Raw genomic sequence first — 7,748 nt, forward strand, 5'->3', positions numbered from 1 at the left:
AAGAGCAAGAGAGTGAGTGAGACAGGATTCAATTGTCTAGATGGCGGTGCTCAAGCTAGGGTTTTCAAAATAATGGTTTGGAGAGACAGAAGTGGGTGTGAAGAGAGACCGGATTTGAATGCGCTTTTCAAACGTCTTCCACTCACAAAACGGTACCGTTTTAATTTATAACAAAAATGACGTTTAAAAAACGCCGTTAATTGTTAGAAAAAGTGACGTTTACTTAAACGCCGTTAAATAAATGCCGTTAAATCCCTAATTATATCATTTAGATTTTAAATTTCAAAGGTTTAACATCAATCCAGGAATCCGGTTAGGAAATTGAGTTGATATTGAAATTTGAGATAAATAGGCTTTAAAAGACATTCAAAAAATAGTGTATAATTAAAGTAGAAACAAGCTTATTTTTGGTATCATCTACATATAATTAATTTGTATAATTTTCCACACTTATAAATCAAGTCTTAGGTCCTAACAAGGTAAGAATAAAGAAATAACCAAAGATTTATATGCTGCTGTAGAAGCAAACAATCAATAGTTGTATCACTCTGCACAGAACAATGTGCATGAATATATACTGGAAAATAGATAACACAACAAGTAGATCTACGTTTAACCCTTAATTAGGTAAGGCACATAGCAGGCCAAATAAGCAAGAAGGAAGACAAATATGAAATTGCCAAATTATCAACTGCAAACAAAATCAATGAAGAAGACTGACACCATTGCCTGTGAAATTTGTTAAAGACAAACCAATTGTTATGAAATGCTAATAATTTCATTCACAAATAGATGCATACATACGTACAGAGAGATAGGCAGAAATCTATAAAATCAATGAAAAAACTACAAATTTATTTATTTTTCGTATAATTATAATTAATTTCAATAACTACCATATCTATAAATTATATTTTCTCTGAATATTTTTTCATTCACAAAATTTTATCACTGGGGTTATAGACAAATTTCACTAGTACAAAGAAAACAATACATACCATAAAAAATTTAACAAGATGCAAATATTAAAAGACACAAGACCAAGTATAACAACAATAACTATTAAAACCAAAAGCAAGAAAGCCAAATAAGACGGAAACAAGGAGGTGAAGAAGACAAGATATAGAGAGCAAGAAGTTCCATACCTTATAAAGTGGCAATTAACACCCTATAACTGAGATCTCTCTTTGTTCCTCTCATGTAAATTCCCTCATGCTCTATAATTTTCATTTTCAAAGTGAGACAAATGAATCAAAGCAATGATAAAAAGAAAGCATGAAAATGGACATAAAAAGGTAAGTAAGTACCCTAAAAATTAGCAAATACAAAAAGAGTTTGCGTTATCAATACAAAAGTTAATATGATTAACATTTACAAACATAAGCATGTCAACGAGCAATAAAGATACACAATATGTGCGCGCACACACACATATATAGTTGAGAATGAAACATAAACTGACTTCTTGGCAGATTTGCAGATGGCTTTGGTGGCAATGGAGTTGTGGACTTTCTGGTCCTTTTCCTCTTCAATGAAGTCGAGAGTTAATCTGACATGTCAAAATCAGGAAGAAATAAAAGGAGAACAAAGTTGAAGATGTATGATAACATAATGTATCTCATATAATTTCTACATGAATGGTCTACAACTGTAAGGGATTAATTTCAGCATTTTTAACAATGTGCACTTTTGCATATTTATTGCACTGTTATAGAGTGAATAAAGCACATAAATACATTGCATTGGGAAGAAATTTTTTAAAATGGATTAGTCAAGCTCAATAAACTCAATTTAAATTTTGCCAAAATAATTTCAAATGTTAGCATATATATAGCCTTGTAGATTAAAAATTCAGTGAAAACTTTAAATTCATATGAATATTTGTCAATGAATAGGACAAAATAAAGATGATATAATAATCTTAATACTTCCACAAACTTAAATAAACTACTTTAAGAAAAAGAAGAAGAAGAAGAAACATAGTCATATATCTCAAATCCTAATACAGAACTACTTCAAAGAAAGAACACAAGTTGTCCTGCACTTGCTTCCACCTAACTGAGCTTCCACAAAATAGAGTAACAAGAACACCAACACAAACAACTACCCTGAGGCTTTTTTAAAGTACCAAAAAAAAGCAACCAGATGAATAAGCTATACTACAACCATAGCCATAGGCTCCAAACTCCAGCCGCTTCCACCATATAACCAAAGAATCATAAGAAGTTATGCATCGAACTTTCTTAAATAGTCTAAGAGACTGTAAAAAAAGACCAAGAAATTTCATGGATTGAATTCACATTTAAGGACATCTGACTACCAGTTTCGGAATCACACGTGGCTATAATTTTCTGATACATCTCATGATGCAACTTTGAAGGTTGGTAAAATTAAACACAAAGAAAATTACGATAACCTTAATAGACTAACTGTTGTGGTCCAAATTTGAGCCTTTCAGACCTGCAGATGGAAAGGATTATTGAAAATTATTAGTTACATGTGCTGAATTCCAGCAATGGAAACAAAAATAAAAAAAATAAGAAAAAGACACAATCAAAAAATAACACAAGGTACATGTTAAATCTATAGTTGCACGAAGTGGGAGTGGGGGCGGGGGCAGGAGCGGGAGCGGGAGCGCGGAAGCGTGAGCCGATAGAAGTTTCTTAGGTTGGGAGCGCCTCGGGGAGCAGTAATATACATGTATATATATATTTTAATACACATTAGAAGTTTTTTTTATAAATATTTTTATTTTAATACACATTAACTATTTTTTTATTTATTGTATTTTTTAAATAATGTGTTATTGTTAATTTTTTTTATTTTATTTTACATATATGTGTTTGTGTTTTTTTATTAATATGTATAATATATACTCATATATATATAATATTTATATGTGTTAATGTTTTATTTATTTATATATATTCTAAAGATTATATATATTAATATTTTTATTTTTTTAATTAATGTTTTTTTATTATGTATTTATATGTATATATATGATATATATTAAATAATAATGTGTTAATTTTTTTTAAAATATATATATTTATATAAAGATTATGGCCCTGTTTGGTTTGTTTTTCAGAAAAATTTTTGGAAAAAATTCTGTACAAACAAATTTTCAAGAGTAATCAAACCAAACAAATTTTTTCAAAAAAAATCTCAGAATTTTGTTTGGTTACTGTAGACGCGCCCGCGAAGGGGGGCCTTATGCTACTACATTTCGGACTCGCGATTTTGTTGTCGCGGTTCTTAATCTGAACCAAAGAGTCCAAATCTGGCAAATCGTTTTGAGAAACAGATTTTTGAAAAAGTAGTGCCAAACATGGACTGCTTTGCCAGATACAGAGTCGCCACCTAAATATTTTTTAAATGGGAAAATTTAGGAAACCCTGACTCGGTGCGGAAGGCCACATGTCCGTCATCACCGGAGTTGTCTCGGCTCGGGAGCTTGGGTACGATCGGGGAAGGTCAGCTATGAGCACCCCCTTTCGCCCGGTCCGAAGACCAGCCTCTACTAACCATGATATCCGATTTTGAAGATGTTATGCGTTCTTATTCCATTTATTAGCCTAGAATTACTATGTTATGCGCACAACAAACAAGTATAGACTAGATTGCCTAATTTGGAAATAAGCATTGCATATCCGTTCGGTTTTGAAAAGTGCTTTGGAATTTGCTACTCGCAAGTAGGTTAAAATACGGATTTCAACGAGTTTTTCCAACTCAAACAATCCAACCTCCACCCACAGGCATTTCAAACAGTTTATCATATAAGCATTTAGCTGCATGGCAAGCATACTGTCATGGCAACATTCACACGCATGCGGGATGCTAAAGCGTAAACACTTACATCGTACTCTGTGCCAAAACAATAAACTAGTTAGCAAACATGCGTGATCCTAGCTCATGTTAAATTGTCTAATGCAACACATACAAAAATGCGATCTAGGCAGGCTCGGCTAACCCTAACCATGGCATGTGAAATGCGATCAACTACCACATATTCAATTTGTGAATTGAAGTACAGATGCAGTTAGCGTGATGTACCGAGCCTAATGTATGTAATACAAATGTATGGATGCACGCATGCATAGCATAAGGTATGCTAATTTTAAAGATGCCCTAATCTACCATCATAAGCAGGTAAATAAAAGGGAAGAAAGAAGTGGGGATTGGAAGACATGCACTCCACTCACACACACTTATTACAGATTTGCCCTCACTCAGAGGGAACCGAATAAATATTACAAATTAATTAACTATGCAAGCTAATTAATATTACAAATTGCCTAATTAATTAACAAATTAAATAAGTTAAGAAAAGCAGTAAAACCGCCTCGGGAAATGCACCGCCATGCATAGGCTGCCTCTGTTTTCCTTCCTTCAGTCCCCTAGAGGCTGTCAAAACCTCAGGACTGCTTCCTTGGATGCTGGGAGACATCACCGGCTGCATGGAATTGCCACCGGCAGTGGGATGTGGCCACCGGCACAAAGTGAAGCTGTCGGCAGAGAAATGATTGCCGGTCGGCACTTTACACTGCCGGTCGGCAGAGTGTTCCTGCAGAATCTGCAAATGACAGCAACAGAGGGCAAGGCAAAGCATGGCAGCATAATTCAAGGCATAAATGCACCAACCATGTCCCTTATCATGGAAATGACTCAAAGGGGCATGTGCCTCGATTCTCGGACCACCAATCACGCATTTTCATGCATGATGGCCCAAGGAATCAAGTATGCAACTTTCATGTCAAATGAAATGCAAACCAATCAAACAAACTAAGACCCAATTCCTATCATCAAGTCAAGGAACAAGGCATGCATGCAAGATGCAATGCAACCTAGGCATGCAAGCTAAGGATGCAACATGGCATGGCAACAAACTTATGCAAGCATACAAGCAAGCATGGGGCCATGCAAACCAAATAGAGGATGGACTTAAACATGAATTAGGCAGCCCTAAATAGGCCTAAAACAGTGGCCAAAATGCCCAAAAATGGAGGCTAAACACACATGCACACATACACATGTTATGGTCCAAGCATCAAGCATTAAGCAAGCAACATTCAAGCACACTCGCAAAGGGATTTCATGGACAATTAGCATGCAACATGAGCTCTAAAATCATGCTAAAACATGGTGCCAAACCAAGCAATAAATCAAGCCAAGCATGCAACAAATGGCCTAAGTGCTCAAAACAAACCAATGGAGTATTGAACTACACTTAGCAAGACCAAACATGGCATGAACTCATTGACCAAAAACAGAGTTTTAGGACATTAATACAAGGCCTAAGGATCACTTAGATGGCATCCAAATGACTCCAAAACAAAGGCATGCATAATCACCAAAACATGGAGCATGAGATGACAACCTTACAAGGCATTAAAGGGACAACTAAAGCAAGCATGCAAGCATACTATAAGGTCTGAAATGACATGGTGGATGGTCCCAAATCACCAAATCAATGTAAGAATGGCATGCTACACACTCACACACTTAAGGCCAACAAGCCAAAATGGAAAGGGGATATATGATGCGCGCCAAATCCGACCCATACAACCTAGGACAGACCTAGAACATGGCAAAATATGCACAAAAGCTTCACAAATGTAAGCCTAAAACATGCTAGAAACAAAGGCACACAACCTAAGACATGTTAAGGGATCACAAGGCATTACATGGCAACTATGCTAAGCATGCATGGAGTACCAAAACCAATTTAAAATCATGTTATATTATGGAAAGATAAGAATGAAAAACAGTCTATACATGCTCAAACACACACTCAAACATAGGCTCCCTTTAGAGGCCAAAACATGCCCTTTTCAAGGACAACAAGGAGAGGGGGTGGCCCTCTCCCTTTAGAGACTTCAACGCACCATCTCCACCACTGAAATCCCTCAAGATTTCAGTGGTGAAGAGGCCCAAACACCAAAGTCCCGAAACTAGCACAAAATAGCACAAAATGAGGCCTTTCAAGGCCTAAGAGGGGTCAAACACCCTCAAACCACAAAACACCCTTAATAAACAATCAAGAGGACTAAAAAACAAAACTTTTTTGTGTTATACAATAAGCACGAAAATAGCTTTGAGATAGGTAGAAAATCAATGCAAAAATGGGGAATAAAGGTGTTAGTTTCTTACCCTTGATGACCCCTTCAACAATGGTGCTCCAATGGCCTCCCTTGGCTTGAATCCAACACCAAAACTTCAAAATCAGTCCCTTAGAACCTCAGTAGCTAAGTGAAGGTGAAACACTAGGTGTTTGTGTGTAATAGTATGGACTAAACACACTAAAACACACACAAGAGGGAAAAATAGAGAGATAATGTGTATCTAACCCTAACCCTAGAACTCAAACCCTAACAATGGCTGTCTAAGCTCTCCAAAATATCTCAAGTGTCTAACCTTAGCAACAAGAGAGAGCCCTTCTCTATATAGAAGCTTTTTTGTCTTGTAAAGCTTACAAGACAAGCTTCATAAGAGGGAGATCCCTCCATACACGTGTATGGAGGGGAGCAAAAGCAAGACAGCTGTCTTAAAATATCTGCAAAAGCAGATGCACAGTAGTCGGCCGGCCAAAAATGCCATCTTGGCCAAAAGGAGTGCCGACCGGCACTAAATAGTGCTGACCGGTAACAAATAGTGCCGACTGGCAATAAAAAGTGCCGATGGAAGCAAAAACCAGCCGGTGGCCTCTAGCCACTGCCGGTGATGTGTGGGGATGCCTCACAAGGCATTCCCTGCTCCTCCAAGGCAAAACACAAGTGTTTGGTGTAAAACCAGACACTAAACAGTCAAGTTCGGAGATCCTGAGGCAAGGCGCGCGAGCCGAGACCTCCGGGAACTCCAAACGAACACAAACATGGATAATCACCGAGTGTTCAAACGGTGACGTCCAAGTCTTGAGGACGGTCAAAAATGGGGTGTCTACAGTTACCTACTTTCCAAAATCACTCTCTCTCTCTCATACACATCAAATCAATCACTTTTTTTAAAACTCTCTCCCAAAATAATTTTCTAAAACCATTTCTAAAAAAAGGTAAACCAAACAAGTTTTCGTAATTTTTATCTCAAAAACTACTCTACAAACACAAACCAAACACACCCTATATATGTTTTATCTTATATATATATATATTACTTAGATATATATCGTGACAGAAGACCAGAGAAAGAGAGAGAGTGCAAGTGAGAGAAGGCAAAGACGAAGGAGGAGATGATGACGATCAGCAAGAAGGAGACGATATGCGAGAGCGAGAGAGAGAGAGAGACGAACTGCAAGAGAGAGAGAGAGAAAGATGATCTGCCAGAGAGAGAGAGAGAGAGACGAACTGCGACAGAGACATAAAACATAGAGAGAGAGAGAGAGAGAGAGAGAGAGAGAGAGAGAGAGAGAGAGATGACCTTCGAAGTGATGAAAGAAGAAGAAAAACGAAGCAAAGAAGCAGGACATACGCAGAGACGACCTTCAGGTTCTTCACCTTCTTTCTCTTCTCTCTCTTTGTTGACCAACAAGCTAGGGCTTTTGTTCATAGCCACCAACGATCCCATCTTGGACAGGATCGCGTTTCTCTCTCTACAGCAACGAGATTCTTACACATTTCTTTCTAAGAAACGCGGAATCGCGTTTCTTTTGAAGATTCATCACCTGGTTGCACGATTCCTGCAACTAAGGTTAAATCCACAAACTAAACCCTTAAAGCGTAAAAATAAATAAATAAATAATTACCTCAATG

Source organism: Camellia sinensis, chromosome 10 (genome assembly GCF_055761805.1).
Source record: "Camellia sinensis isolate YWXY chromosome 10, ASM5576180v1, whole genome shotgun sequence".
NCBI lineage: Eukaryota > Viridiplantae > Streptophyta > Magnoliopsida > Ericales > Theaceae > Camellia > Camellia sinensis.